Here is a 15,971-nt window from a genome sequence, read left to right on the forward strand (position 1 = left end):
TCTTTTGGTATTTTTTTATTTATTAGTCCGCTGTTGATACAGTCCCAAAATGTTTTGCATGTCAGCAGTCAAGTTTTCAAGATATTGGACTTTCAAGAAGCAAAGTTTTACCGGCCAAATAATCATGACGACGCAAATACTCCATACACAGCTGTACACACCTGTTTGTCTAGTCACCTTCACACATACACACGTTAGTGTATTCCCCCTCAGACACACACCCGGCTATTTAGTCACAGACTCATGTACCAGATTCCACTCTGTCAATACAGAACGAAAGAGAATTTATTGAATGTACAAAACATCCTGTGCTACAGTTCCACCTGCTGGTCTATATGTAGCGAATGTTTGTATTTCAATGAAAACGCAGCAGTAAAAACAGTACTATATTTCAAGCATTGATAAACTAAGGGATCTGTTTGTCTATCTACAGTGCTGTACAAACACACAATGTGGCGATGTCACAGGGGTTGGAGTGATGACAAATGTTTCTATGTTTAGAGTTCAACCCTTTATACAGTGTGTGTGTGTGTGTGCGCAGGGGCGCGCTGGGACACCCAGAAGGGGATGATAGGGGACGCTTGTCTAAAGGAGCTGACACCCAACATGCCGATCTTCATCAAGGTGGTACCGGTGGAACACCAGGAGACCAAGAACGTGTATGAGGAGTGTCCCATCAACAAGACCTGTATGAGGGGCCCCACCATCTGGACCTTCAACCTCAAGACCAAGGAGAAGCCTGCCAAGTGGGTATTGGCCGCAGTCTGCTTCCTGCTCAGTGTGCAATAGAGAAGAGAGAGAGGAGAGAGAAAGAGAAAAAAAGAGAGAGACACAAAAACAGACTTAAGTACTTTCATCTGAAATACTTTAAATAACAAAAACATCAATGTTGCTAAAAAACAACAACAATATAAATATTTATGTCATACATGTCTATTGGAGGGATGTGATGCTGATTACAGTTATCAGTGAGGTAAGAGGATGTGTGGGGGGAGAAAGACGTGTGTTGAGCTTGGAAAGCATGAAAAAACTCCACTATCACGGTGCATCTTTCTCACTGTTCCTATAATCTCCACTAGAGGGCAACCTGTACCAGCATGACGAGAACAGAGGCACTGTACAGTACACACCTGCCTGCATGCACAATTGCGCTCACACACACAAGCAGTGATAACCCTTTGAATGGGAAAGTGAGATTTGTTTATTGGCGAGCTTCCAGCCTACTGTTAGCACAGTGTAACAATAGAACTCCTGTAGATAGATCTTATCTTTAATGCCTTAGCTATTGTTAGAGCTAGGGTTGTTTTCCTCTGCCAGATCACCAGATTGCAGCTAAGTACTTCAACTACAACCATAGCCTTATATAAACCAAGTTTCTCTTTTATTTATATCTTTTTTTATCTGGGATCCTGAAAGTACTGATCTCCATAATATATAAATAACTTTTGGAAAACTAATTCTGAGCTAGCAATTTTAAAAAAGTATGGTCCACAGATCTAAACAACCCTTTATCTGGAACATGGAAAAATATGACTTTGGCATCCCGTAAGCCGAACCACCAATTTATACATTTTACATTTGTTCACAGACTGTACTTAACACCAAGGAAAAGTTTTACGATTACATTTTCCCCAACTCCCAACTGTTCATTGTGTCCCTTAAATAAGGCAGGCACATTCCTTAATATGATGTGGGACTACCCTGCAGTTAAATTCTTCTAGGACAAAGTTCATTTTGAAGTGCATGAATGTAAATATTCAATGCGTTGGATCTGTTATGTTACTTAACGATGATAACTTATTGAATCGCTCAATTAAATCAGAGACAATTACTACTGGCAGGCAGCACTGCTGGAAAAAAATGTTGGCTCTTAGATGGCAATCACCTCACTCTCTCCCAATCCGCAAGTGGATACAGTTACTATTAGAAGTTATAACATTATCGACAGCGAGAATGAATAGTGCTTGTCAAGGGACAATTGAGGCCTGGACAAATATACTTGACTCTAAAGAAAGATCTCAGCTAAAGCCCAACACATACAAATAAACAATCTTTAAAGCTCAACACATATACTGACTGTAAAAAAAAACACGAGGAACACCTTCCTAATATTAAGTTGCTACCCCTTTTGCCCTCAGAACAGCCTCAACTCATCAGGGCATGGTCTCTACAAAGTGTTTAAAGTGTTCAACAGGGATGCTGGCCAGCGTTGCCTCCAATGCTTCCCACAGTTGTCAAGTTAGATGGATATCCTTTTGGTGGTGGACCATTCTTCATACACAGGGAAACTGTTGAGGATGAAAAACTCAGCAGCGTTGCAGTTCTTGACACACTCAAACAGGTGCCCACCTACTACCATACCCCGTTCAAAGGCACTTAAATATTTTGTCTTGCCCATTCACCCTCTGAATGGCACACAGACACAATCAATGTCTCAATTGTCTCAAGGAATAAAACTCCTTAATTAACCCGTCTTCTCCCCTTTATCTACACTGACTGAAGAAATGGGGTTAAGAAAATACTCAAGTGTGAAAAAAAGCAGTACCGGGTCAATGTGCGGTTACTCGAGGTCATTTGTAAAGTGACTATGCATAGATAATAAACAGCGAGTAGCAGCAGTGTAAAAATAAATTAAATAGTCCAGGTGGCCATTTGATTAATATTTGAGCAGTCTTATGGCTTGGGGGTGAAGCTGTTAAGGAGCCTTTTGGTCCTAGACTTGGCGCTGCGGTACCGCTTGCCATGAGGTTGCAGAAAAAAACAGTCTATGACTTGGGTGACTGGTGTCTGACAATGTTTTGGGCCTTCCTCTGACACAGCCTAGTATACAGGTCCTGGATGTCAGGAAGCTAGTCATGTACTTGGCCGTACGCACTACCCTCCGTCGCGCCTTATGGTCAGATGCTAAGATGTTGCCACACCAGGCGGTGATACAGTCAGGATGCTCTCGATGGTGCAGCTGTAGAATGTTTTGAGAATCTGGGGACCCATACCAAATCTTTTCATGGAAGGAGCAGGTGTCCTTAAATGTTTTGTACACTCAGTGTAAATACAGTGCTGTGAAAAAGTATTTTCCCCCTTCCTGATATCTTCTTTTTTTGCACATTTGTCACACTTAAATGTTTCAGATCAAACAAATGTAAATATTACACAAAGATAACCCAAGTAAACACAAAATGCATATAAGTGATGATTTTATTTATTAAGGGGAAAAAAAGCCATATGAACCTTCTTGGCCCTATGTGAAAAAGTAATTACCCACTAAACCGAATAACTGGTTGTGCCATCCTCAGCAGCAACAAATGCAATCAAGCGTTTGCGATAACTGGCAATGAGTCTTTCACATCGCTGTGGAGGAATTTTGACCCACTATTCTTTGCAGAATTGTTTTAATTCAGCCACATTGGAGGGTTTGAGCATGAACCGCCTTTTTAATGTCACGCCACAGCAACTCAATCGGATTCAAGTTCAGACTGACTAGGCCACTCCAAAACAGTCTTTTTTTTTTCTTAAGCAATTCAGAGATGGACTTGCTGGTGTGTTTTGGATCATTGTCCTGCTGCAGAACCAAGTGCGCTTCAGCTTGAGGTCACAAACTGATGGCTGGACATTCTCCTTCAGGATTTTTCGGAAGAGCAGAATTCATAGTTCCATCAATCACAGCAAGTCATTCTGTTCCTGAAGCTGCAAAGCAGCCCCAGACCATCACACTACCACCACCATATTTGACTGTTGATATGATGTTCTTTTTCTGAAATGCTGTGTTACTTTTATGCCAGATGTAACGGGACGTACACCTTCCAAACAGTTCAACTTTTGTTTCGTCAGTCCACAGAATATTTTCCCAAAGGTCTTGGGGATCATCAAGATGTTTTTTTTTTTGCCAAAAGTGAGACGAGCATAGATGTTATTTTTGGTCAGCAGTGGTTTTCGCCTTGGAACTCTGCCATGGATAACATTTTTGCCCAGTCTCTTTCTTATGGTTGAGTCATGAACACTGACCTTAACTGAGGCAAGTGAAGACTGCAGTTCTTTAGATGTTGTTGTGGTTTCTTTTGTGACCTCTTGGATGAGTCGTCGCTGCGCTCTTGGGGTAATTTTGGTAGGCCGGCCACTCCTGGGAAGGTTCACCACTGTTCCAAATTTTCTCCATTTGTGGATAATGGCTCTCACCGTGGTTCGCTGGAGTCCCAAAGCTTTAGAAATGGCATTGTAACCCTTTCCAGACTGATAGATGTCAATTACTTTGTTTCTCGTCTGTTCCTGAATCTCTTTGGATCGCGGCATGATGTCTTGCTTTTTGAGATCTTTTGGTCTACTTCACTTTGTCAGACAGGTTCTATTTTTTTGTGTTTTAAATTTTTTTTTTGAATTTTTACCCCCTTTTTTCTCCCCAATTTAGTGGTATCCAATTATTAGTAGCTACTATCTTGACTCATCGCTACAACTCCCGTACAGGCTCGGGAAAGACGAAGGTTGAAAGTCATGCCGCATCCAACCCGGAAGCCAGCCGCACCAATGTGTCGGAGGAAACACCGCGCACTGCCCGCCACAGGAGTCGCTTGTGCGCGATGAGACAAATAAAATGATCACTTAAAAACTGCACTTTGTGTTTACTTGGGTTATCTTTGTGTAATATTAACATTTGTTTGATGACCTGAAACATTTAAGTGTGAGAAATGTGCAAAAAAATAAGAAATCAGGGAAGGGGCAAGTACTTTTTCACAGCATTGTATAATATATACAATATATACATACTAGGCAAAAAAAAGAAATTCCCCTTTTTCAGGACCCTGTCTTTCAAAGATAATTCGTAAAAATCCAAATAACTTCACAGATCCTCATTGTAAAGGGTTTAAACACGGTTTCCCATGCTTGTTCAATGAACCATAAAAGAATGTATGAACATGAACCGGTGGAATGGTTGTTAAGTTGTAAGGCATGTCCTCACCAGACATCACCGGCAACAACGTTGCCTATGTTACAGGGAATACATCCTCCTCTCTTATGTGGTACCCTTCCTGCAGGCTCATCCTGACATTACCCTCCAGCATGACAATGCCACCAGCCATACTGCTCGTTCTGTGCGTGATTTCCTGCAAGACAGGAATGTCAGTGTTCTGCCATGGCCAGCGACGAGCCCGGATCTCAAGCCCATTTAGCACGTCTGGGACCTGTTGGATCGGAGGGTGAGGGCTCGGCCATTCCCCCCAGAAATGTCCGGGAACTTGCAGGTGTCGTGGTGGGAGAGTGGGGTAACATCTCACAGCAAGAACTGGCAAATCTGATGCAGTCCATGAGGAGGAGATGCACTGCAGTACTTAATGCAGCTGGTGGCAACACCAGATACTGACTGTTACTTTTGATTTTGAGCTCCCCTTTGTTCAGGGACACATTATTCCATTTATGTTAGTCACGTCTGTGGAACTTGTTCAGTTTATGTCTCAGTTGTTGAATCTTATGTTCACACAAATATTTACACGTTAAGTTTGCTGAAAATAAACAGTTGACAGTGAGATGACGTTTCTGTTCTTGCTGAGTTTACACACACACACACACACACACACACACACACACACACACACACACACACACACACACACACAGTGTTGTTTCATGAGCTGAAATAAAAGATCCCAGAAAGCTTATTTCTCTCAAATTTTGTGCACACATTTGATTACATCCCTGTTCGTGAGCATTTCTCTGCCAAGATAATCCCCCTGACAGGTGTGACATATCAAGAAGCTGATTCCACAGAATTATGATTACACAGCTGCACCTTGTGCTGTGGACAATAAAAGGCCACTTTAAAATGTGCAGTTTTGTCACACAACATAATACCACAGATGTCTCAAGTTGAGGGAGCGTGCAATTGGCATGCTGACTGCAGGAATGTCCACCAGAGCTGTGGACAGAGAATTTAATGTTAATTTCTCTGCAATAAGCGACCTCAATTGCATTTTAGAGTTTCGCAGTACGTCCAATCGGCCTCACAAGTGCAGACCACGCATATGGCATCGTGTGGGCAGGCCGTTTGTTCACAATGTTGACCTTGCAAAGTTCACCAAAGTGCATTCGAAGGGAATCTGAATGCACAGAAATACTTTGACGAGATCCTGAGGCCAATTGTCGTGTCCTTCATCCACCGTCATCGCCTCATGTTTCAGCATGATAATGCACGCCCCATGTCGCAAGGATCTATACACAATTTCTGGAAGCTGAAAATGTCCCAGTTCTTTCATGGCTTGCATACTCACCAGACATGACACCCATTGAGCATGTTTAGGATGCTTTGGACCAAAGTGTACGACAGCATGTTCAAGTTCCTGGCAATATCCAGAAACTTCGCACATCCATTGAAGAGGAGTGGCACAACATTCCACAATCAACAGCCTGTGTCACGCTGCATGAGGCAAATGGTGGTCACACCAGAAATTGACTGGTTGTTTGATCCATGCCCCTTACCATTTTTAAAGGTATCTGTGACCAACAGATGCATCTGTATTCCCAGTCATCTGAAATCCATAGATTAGGGTATAACAAATGTATTTCAATTGACTGATTTTCTTAAATGAACTGTAACTCAGTAAAAATCTTTTAAAATTGTTGCATGTTGCATTTATATTTTTTTATATACAGTGATATACAGAGAATTTGGAAAAGTATTCAGATCCCTTGACTTTCTCCAGATTTTGTTACGTTACAGCCTTATTCTAAAATTAATTACATCGTCCCCCCCCCATCAATCTACACACAGTACCCCAGAATGATAAAGCAAAAACTAATTTTTAGACATTTGTGCATATGTCTGGAGGAAACCTGACACCATGCCTACGGTGAAACATGGTGGTGGCAGTATCATGCTGTGGGGATATTTTTCAGTGGTAGGGACTGGGAGACTGGTCAGGCTTGAGGGAAAGATGAACGGAGCAAAGTACAGAGAAATCTGGAGCAGGTTTTCATTGAAAAACACCCCACGGCATGATGCTGCCACCACCATGGTTCACTGTAGGGATGGTACGAGGTTTCCTCCAGACATTACGCTTGGCATTTAGGCCAAAGAGATCCATCTTGGTTTCATCAGACCAGATAATCTTGTTTCTCATGGTCTGAGAGTCCTTTAGGTGCCTTTTGACAAACTCCAAGCAGGTTGTCATATGCCTTTTATTTAAAAGTGGCTTCCGTCTGGCCACTCTACATAAAAGGTCAGATATTTGGAGGGTTGCCGAGATGGTTATCCTTTGGGAAGCTTCCCCCATCTCAAAAGAGAAACTCTGGAGCTCTGTCAGAGTGACCATCGGGCTCTTGGTCATCTCCCTAACCAAGTCCCTTCTCCCCTGATTGCTCAGTTTGGCTGGGTGGCAAGTTCTTGGAAGAATCTTGGTGGTTCCAAACGTAATTTAAGAATGATGAAGGCCACTTTGTTCTTGGGGACCTTCAATGCTGAAGACATGTTTTGGTACCCTTCTCCACATCTGTGCCTCGACACAATCCTGTCTCTGAGCTCTACGGACACTTCCATTGACCTCATGGCTTGGGTTTTGCTCTGACATTCACTGTCAACTGTGGGACTTTAAATAGACAGGTGTGTGCCTTTCCAAATCATGTCCAATTAACCACAGGTGGACTCCAATCAATTTGTAGAAATATCTCAAGGATGATCAATGAAAATAGGATGCACCCGAGCTCAATTTTGAGTCTCATAGCGAAGGGTATGACTTATGTAAATAAGGCATTTCTGTTATTATTTTTAATACATTTGCAAACATTTCTAAAAACCTGTTTTCGTTTTGTCATTATGGGGTACTATGTGGAGATCGATGAGGGGAAAAAACTATTTAAACAATTATAGAATAAGGTTGTAAAGTAACAAAATGTGAAAAGTCAAGGGGTCTGAATACTTTCCGAATGCACTGTATATTAGAGTACTAGTCAAAAGTTTGGACAAACGTACTCATTCAAGGGATGTTCTGAATTGGACTATTTTCTACATTGTCGAATAATAGTGAAGACATCACCTGGAATGCTGAGCATGTTGGCTGTTTTTCCTTCACTCTCAATCTCTCCTTCACTCTGCGGTCCAACTCATCCCAAACCATCTCAATTGGGTTGAGGTCGGATGACTGTGGAGGCCAGGTCATCTGATGCAGCACTCCATCCCTCTCCTTGGTCAAATAGCCCTTACACAACCTGGAGGTGTTGGGTCATTGTCCTGTGAAAAACAAATGATAGTGGGACTAAGTGCAAACCAGATGGGATGGCGTATTGCTGCAGAATGCTGTGGTAGCCATGCTGGTTACGTGTTTTGAATTGTAAATAAATCAATCAGACAATGTCACCACTACTTATTGCGACTCTCAAACCCGGATCCGGGAGCGTAATCATCGCCTCAAACTAATTAGCATAGCGCAGCGGACATAAATCTTCCTAGAAAATATTCCTATTCATGAAAATCATAAATGAAATATATTGAGACACAGCTTAGCTTTTTGTTAATCACCCTGTCATCTCAGATTTTCAAAATATGCTTTACAGCCAACGCTAGACAAGCATTTGTTTAAGTTTAATCATGGCATAATGCTATGCTAGGCTCTGCTAGCGGCAGGCAACATTTTCACGAAAATAAGAAAAGCAATCAAATTAAATCATTCACCTTTGAAGAACTTCGGATGTTTTCACTCAGGAGACTCCCAGTTAGATAGCAAATGTTCCTTTTTTCCAAAAATATTATTTTTGTAGGCGAAATAGCTCCCGTTTGTTCTTCACGTTCAGGAAAATGTGGTCACTACAACGTCAAACTTTTTTCCAAATTAGCTCCATAATATTGACAGAAACATGGCAAACATTGTTTAGAATCAATCCTCAAGGTGTTTTTCACATATCTATTCGATAATATATCCGTCGGGACAATTGGTTTCTCATGAGAAGCGATTGGAATAATGGCTACCTCAGTACTTTACGCAAGATTTTCTACGGGAGCCATCATGTGACCACTTTCTCAATGTGGTCCCTTACGGCTACTCATCAACATAAATGCGTAAAAAGACGTCACAATGCTGTAGACACCTTGGGGAATACGTAGAAAGCGTAAGCTCGTTCGTAGCCCATTCACAGCCATATAAGTAGTCATTGGCATGAAGCGGTTTTTAAAAAATGCGGCACTTCCTGATTGGATTTTTATCTGGGTTTCGCCTGTAACATCAGTTCTGTTGCACTCACAGACAATATCTTTGCAGTTTTGGAAACGTCAGTGTTTTCTATCCAAAGCTGTCAATTATATGCATAGTCGAGCATCTTGTCGTGACAAAATATCCCGTTGAAAACGGGAACGTTTTTATATTCAATAATGAAAACACTGCCCCTAGAGTCGCAACAGGTTAAAGCACCCCCACACCAATCACACCTCCTCCTCCATGCTTCACGGTGGGAACCACACATGCTGAGATCATCCGTTCACCTACTCTGCGTCTCACAAAGGATGGAACCATAAATCTCAAATTCGGGCTCATCAGACCAAAGGACAGATTTCCACCGGTCTAATGACCATTGCTCGTGTTTCTTGGCCCAAGCAAGTCTCTTCTTAGCAGCAATTCGACCATGAAGGCCTGATTCACACAGTCTCCTCTGGACAGTTGATGTTGAGATGTGTCTGTTACTTGAACTCTGACGCATTTATTTGGGCTGCAATTTCTGAGGCTGATAACTCTAATGAACTTATCCTCTGTAGCTGATGTAACTCTGGATCTTCCTTTCCTGTGGCGGTCCTCATGAGAGCCAGTTTCATCAAAGCGCTTGATGGTTTTTGCAACTGCACTTGAAGAAACTTTCAAAGTTCTCAAAATGTTCCAAATTGACTGACCTTCATGTCTTAAAGTAATGATGGACTGCCGTTTCTCATTGCTTATTTGTCACTCGTTTCAGGAAACTAGGCGTATGTCGCGGGTCACTACTTCACAGGAGAGCCATTTGAACGTAAACGTTTTTTTGTCAGAAATGCCTTCTTCAACATGTGAACTTTCATGTGCCTTAATAACTTCTTAAGGCTAGGGGGCAGTATTCTGAAGTTCGGATGACTGACGTGCCCAAAGTAAACTAACTGCCTGTTACTCAGGCCCAGAAGCTAGGATATGATATAAGTATAATATAATTGGTAGCATTGGATGGAAAACACTCTGAAGTTCCTAAAACTGTTAAAATGTCTGTGAGTATAACAGAACTGATATGGCAGGCGAAAATCAGAGGAGAATCCATCCGTAAGTTTTATTTTGGAGGTCACAGGCCATTCCAATGCTTGTCTATGGGATATTCAAATGAATTCCTCCCAGATTAGAGTTCCTATGGCTTACACTATATGTCAGTATTTAGAAAGGGTTTCAGTCTTGTTTTTTGAAAAATGAGCTAGTAGTTGTAGTTTTTCAAGGTGTCTCTCGTTAGGACTGTAGTCTTGTGGCGCACGTGGATGAGGGCGTGCACTTCGATATTTATCTCTGGTATTGAACATACTACATTGTGGTTTTAAATTGTATCGTTTATTTACATATTAGGGTACCTGAGGATTGATTAGAAACGTTGTTTGACTTGTTTGGACGAAGCTGCAAGTTGAATGAGTGGAAAGGGTGGATTACTGAATCAAACGCACCAATGAAACTGACTTTGGGATATAAAGAAGGACTTTATCGAACAAAACAACCATTTGTTGTGTAGCTGGGACCCTTGGGATTGCAAACAGAGGAAGATCTTCAAAGGTAAGTGATTTATTGTAATCGCCATTTCTGATTTTTGTGACGCCTATGGTGGTTTGAAAAATGTTTTTAATGCTGGTGTATGCGGGGAGCTGTCAGATAATCGCATTGGTATGCTTTTGCTGTAAAGCCATTTTGAAATCTGACAAAGCGGCTGGATTAACAAGAAGTTAAGCTTTGACACTTGTATTTTCATGAATGTTTAATTTTTGTATTTTGAATTTCGCGCTCTGCAATTTCACCGGATGTTGTCGAGGTGGGGTGCTAGCGTCCCACCTAGCCCATTAATAACAGACTTGTATGACATCTGTAAATACGAATAAAATTGGTAAATGACTAGCCTAGTTGGTTTAGCCACAGAAAAGGTCAGCAACTTTCCCGCTAGCCATGATTGTCTGAGATAATGAGTGGGCTGGACATGCCGAGAGAGGAGTTCAGATTGGTCTGCCATATAGCAAGCTTCTGTCTATTTGAGCTGGTCAGTATGTGTAGGTAATCCTGTCTATTGCGGCTTTAAAACTCAGTTTTTGAGTGTCTGGAGTTTTGAAACCAGTGGAGTTAAGAGTATGATAGCTAAGGACATGGAGAAAACACGTGTCTCCGAATGACATCTTCATACTAAGGGCAACCATGGAATCTATGACAGGGAGAGGCATCCATCCATGATGTAAGAGAGTCTAGCTAGCTACATTCAGATATTACACATTTCTAATTTTGACAAAGTTATTTTAATTTCAAGTTAAAGTATACTGTTAGCTAGCTAACTTTAACTGGCTGGCTCGCTAGCTAACATTATGTGTATGATGTTATTATTCATATCTCAGAGCAATTTGCTTTGCTAGTTATAGGCTAATGTTAGCTAGCTAACATTGAGCCTGGGTGGTTAGCTACCTGCAGATTCATGCAGGGTAGTAACGTCATGAGTTGAGATTATGGTCCTTCTGTAGCTCAGTTGGTAGAGCATGGCGCTTGTAACGCCAGGGTAGTGGGTTCGATTCCCGGGACCACCCATACGTAGAATGTATGCACACATGACTGTAAGTCGCTTTGGATAAAAGCGTCTGCTAAATGGCATATATTATATTATGGTTCATTGTTTACCTAGCTAGCTAGCTACATGTCTTAACAAAACACAAATTTACTAACGCTCAACACCCGTTGGAAAAAGCGTGGCCAGCAGGACAGTTGCAGTCACCAACACTCTGGATAACATAAAAACAGCCTAAGCAGCTCTGCTAGGGTGAGTAAAATGGTCAGTTAGCTGTTCTCTCATTTGTGTCTGGAAGCTAGCCAACATTAGCCAGTTAGCTTGGGTGCTTGACTGTTCTTGTTGTTAGGACAGAACACTCAGATCAACCCTTAAAGAGATGGGTGGGGATAAAGATTTAGAGGGTGTGAACGATGCTGAATGGGCATAGAGAAAGAAGAGCTCTCCAGTAGGTACTAAAACGTTCAAAGGCCATTTCCTAAAAAGTTAGTTTACAAGTTTATCAACCTTCAAAGCAGAATTACTTACCATTGTTCCTCAAATACAATTTATAATATAACATTTTGTAGCTCTGTGTCTTTTCTTTTATCCAATGTACAAAACACAATTTCAAATTTCGCTACATAAGTGTATTTTCTTACTTCACCTTTATTTAACCAGGTAAGCTAAGTTGAGAACAAGTTCTCATTTACAACTGCGACCTGGCCAAGATAAAGAAAAGCAGTGCGACAAACAACAACAGAGTTACATATGGAATAAATAAGCGTACAGTCAATAACAAAATAGAAAAAAAGAAAGTTTATATACAGTGTGTGCAAATGGCGTGAGGATGAAAGGCAATAAATAGGCCATAGAAGCGAAGTATTTACAATTTAGCAAATTAACACAAGAGTGATAGATGAGCAGATGGTGATGTGCAAGTAGAAATGCTGGTGTGCAAAAGAGCAGAAAAGTAAATAAAAACAATATGGGGATGAGGTTGGTAGATTGGGTGGGCTATTTACAGATGGGCTATGTACAGCTGCAGCGATCAGTTAGCTGCTCGGATAGTTAATGTTTAAAGTTGGTGAGGGAAATATAAGTCTCCAGCGATTTTTGCAATTCGTTCCAGTCATTGGCAGCAGAGAACTGGAAGGAAAGGCAGCCAAAGGAGGTGTTGGCTTTGGAGATGACCAGTGAGATATACCTTCTGGAGCGCGTGCTACGGGCGGATGTTGTTATCGTGACCAGTGAGCTGAGATAAGACAGAGCTTTACCTAGCATAGACGTATAGATGACCTGGAGCCAGTGGGTCTGGCAACGAATATGTTGCGAGGCCCAGCCGACTAGAGCATACAGGTCGCAGTGGTGGGTGGTATAAGGGGCTTTAGTGACAAAACGGATAGCACTGTGATAGACTGCATCCAATTTGCTGAGTAGTGTTGGAGGCTATTGTTGGAGGCTATTGTTGGATGACATCACCGAAGTCTAGGATCGGTAGGATAGTCAGTTTTATGAGTGTATGTTTGGTGGCGTGAGTGAAGGAGGCATTGTTGTCGAAATAGGAAGACGATTCTAGATTTGATTTTGGATTGGAAATGTTTAATATGAGTCTGGAAGGAGAGTTTACAGTCTAGCCAGACACCTAGGTATTTGTAGTTGTCCACATATTCTAAGTCCAGAGGAGTCGGGCGGGCGGGTGCGGGCAGCGAACGGTTGAAAAGCATGCATTTGGTTTTACTAGCGTTTAAGAGCAGTTGGAGGATGGAAGGAGTGTTGTATGGCATTGAAGCTCATTTGGAGGTTAGTTAACACAGTGTTCAAAGAAGGGCCAGATGTATACAGAATGGTGTCGTCTGCGTAGATGTGGATCAGGGAATCACCCACAGCAAGAGCGACATCGTTGATATAGAGAGTCGGCCCGAGACGTAAACCCTGTGGTACCCCCATAGAGACTGCCAGAGTTCCGGACAACAGGCCCGCCGGAATTTTGACACACTGAACTCTGTCCGAGAAGCAGTTGGTGAACCCGGCGAGGCCGTCATTTGAGAAACCGAGGCTGTTGAGTCTGCCGATAAGAATGCAATGATTGACAAAGTCGAAAGCCTTGGCCAGGTCGATGAAGACGGCTGCACAGTGCTGTCTTTAATTGATGGCGGTTATGATATCGTTTAGTATCTTGAGCGTGGCTAAGGTGCACCCGTGACCAGCTCAAAAAACAGATTACACCGCGGAGAAGGTACGGTGGGATTCGAAATGGTCAGTGATCGGTTTATTAACTTGGCTTTCGAAGACTTCCGAAAGGCAGGGAAGGATGGATATAGGTCTATAAAAGTTTGGGTCTAGTGTCACCCCCTTTGAAGAGGGGGATGACCGCGGCAGCTTTCCAATCTTTAGGGATCTCGGACAATACGAAAGAGTTTGAACAGACTGACAATAGGGGTTGCAACAATGGTGGTGGATAATTTTAGAAAGAGAGGGTCCAGATTGTCGAGCCCAGCTGATTTGTACGGGTCCGGGTTTTGCAGCTCTTTCAGAACATCTGCTATCTGGAATTGGGTGAAGGAGAAGCTGGGGAGGCTTGGGCAAGTAGCTGCGTGGGATGCAGAGCTGTTGGCTGGGGTTGGGGTAGCCAGGAGGAAAGCATGGCCAACCGTAGAGAAATGCCTATTGAAATTCTTTATTATTGTGGATTTATCGGTGGTGACAGGGTTACCTAGCCTCAGTGTAGTGGGCAGCTGGGAGGAGGTGCTCTTATTCTCCATGGACTTTACAGTGTCCGAAAACTTTTTGGAGTTAGAGCTACAGGATACAAATTTCGGATTGAAAAAGCTAGCCTTTGTTTTCCTGACTAACCGTGTATTGGTTGGTTCCTGACTTCCCTGAAAAGTTGCATATCGCGGGGACTATTCAATGCTAGTGCAGTCCACCACAAGATGTTTTTGTGTTGGTTGAGGGCAGTCAGGTCTGGAGTGAAAGAATCTGTTCTTCGTTCTACATTTTTTGAAAGGGGCATGCTTATTTAAGATGGTGAGGAAATTACTTTTAAAGAACGACCAGGCAACCTCGACTGACGGGATGAGGTCAATATCCTTCCAGGATACCCGGGCCAGGTTGATTAGAAAGGCCTGCTCGATGAAGTGTTTTAGGGAGCGTTTGACAGTGATTAGGCGTGGTCGTTTGACCGCGGACCCATAGCGGATGCAGGGAATGAGGCAGTGATCGCTGAGATCCTGATTGAAAACAGCAGAAGTATATTTGGAGGGCAAGTTGGTCAGTATAATATCTATGAGGGTGCCCATGTTTACGGATTTAGGGTTGTACCTGGTGGGTTCCTTGATAATTTGTGTGAGATTGAGGGCATCTAGCTTAGATTGTAGGACTGCCGGGGTGTTAATCTTAGGCCGCCCCATCCCGCATGCGGGATCGTGACTACAGCCTCAAGCTCATTACCATAACGCAACATTAGCGATTTCTGAAAATTGCAAATGAAATGAAATAAATATGCCTGCCCTCAAGCTTATCCTTTTCTTAACAATCCTGTCGTCTCAGATTTTCAAAATATGCTTTAGAACCAGAGAAAATCAATAATTTGTGTAAGAGTGGTGATAGCTAGCTTAGCATTTAGCATTAGCATTTAGCACGCAACATTCACAAAAACCAGCAAAGGGATCAAATAAAATAATTTACCTTTGAAGAACTTCAGATGTTTCAATGAGGAGACTCTCAGTTACATAGCAGATGTCCAGTTTTTCCTGAAAGATGCTTGTGTAGGACACAACGTTCCGTTTTGTTACTATGCATTTGGCTACGAAACTAACCGAAAATTCAGTCACCTAAACGTCGAACTTTTTCCGAATTAACTCCATAATATCGACTGAAACATGGAAAACGTTGTTTGAATCAATCCTCAAGGTGTTTTGTCATATATCTCTTCATTGAAATGCCGTCCCTGGAAGCGTGCATTCTTCTCTGATTCGGATGGAAAAATACTGGTACCTGACTTTTGCGCACCAATTTCCACGCAGACACCGTGCGGGACACTTGGTAATTGTAGGCTCTTATGGTCAATCTTCCAATGATATGCCTACAAATACGTCACAATGCTGCAGACACCTGGGGGAAACGATAGGAAGTGTCCGTTCATTCCTGTCGCATTCACAGCCATATAAGGAGATCATGGAAAACGTGCCTCCAGAAATCCTGTTGATTTCCTGGTCACTCAAACATCTTGGTTTTGCCTGTAGATTTTGTTCTATGGC

The 15,971-nt window shown here is 42.3% G+C and overlaps 1 protein-coding gene across 2 annotated transcripts in view; it reads right to left on the minus strand.

The window, feature by feature from the left end:
• The window catches only part of LOC118398078 (CDP-diacylglycerol--glycerol-3-phosphate 3-phosphatidyltransferase, mitochondrial-like), a 46,702-nt gene continuing 30,731 nt past the window's right edge, over positions 1–15,971 (minus strand). For both annotated transcript variants that reach the window (XR_008074446.1, XM_035793092.2), the window contains one exon: positions 1–771. The gene's annotated coding sequence lies outside the window, so the exon portion shown is untranslated. The remainder of the gene's footprint in view (positions 772–15,971) is intronic.

Source organism: Oncorhynchus keta, chromosome 2 (assembly GCF_023373465.1).
Source record: "Oncorhynchus keta strain PuntledgeMale-10-30-2019 chromosome 2, Oket_V2, whole genome shotgun sequence".
In the NCBI taxonomy this organism is placed as follows: Eukaryota; Metazoa; Chordata; class Actinopteri; order Salmoniformes; family Salmonidae; genus Oncorhynchus; species Oncorhynchus keta.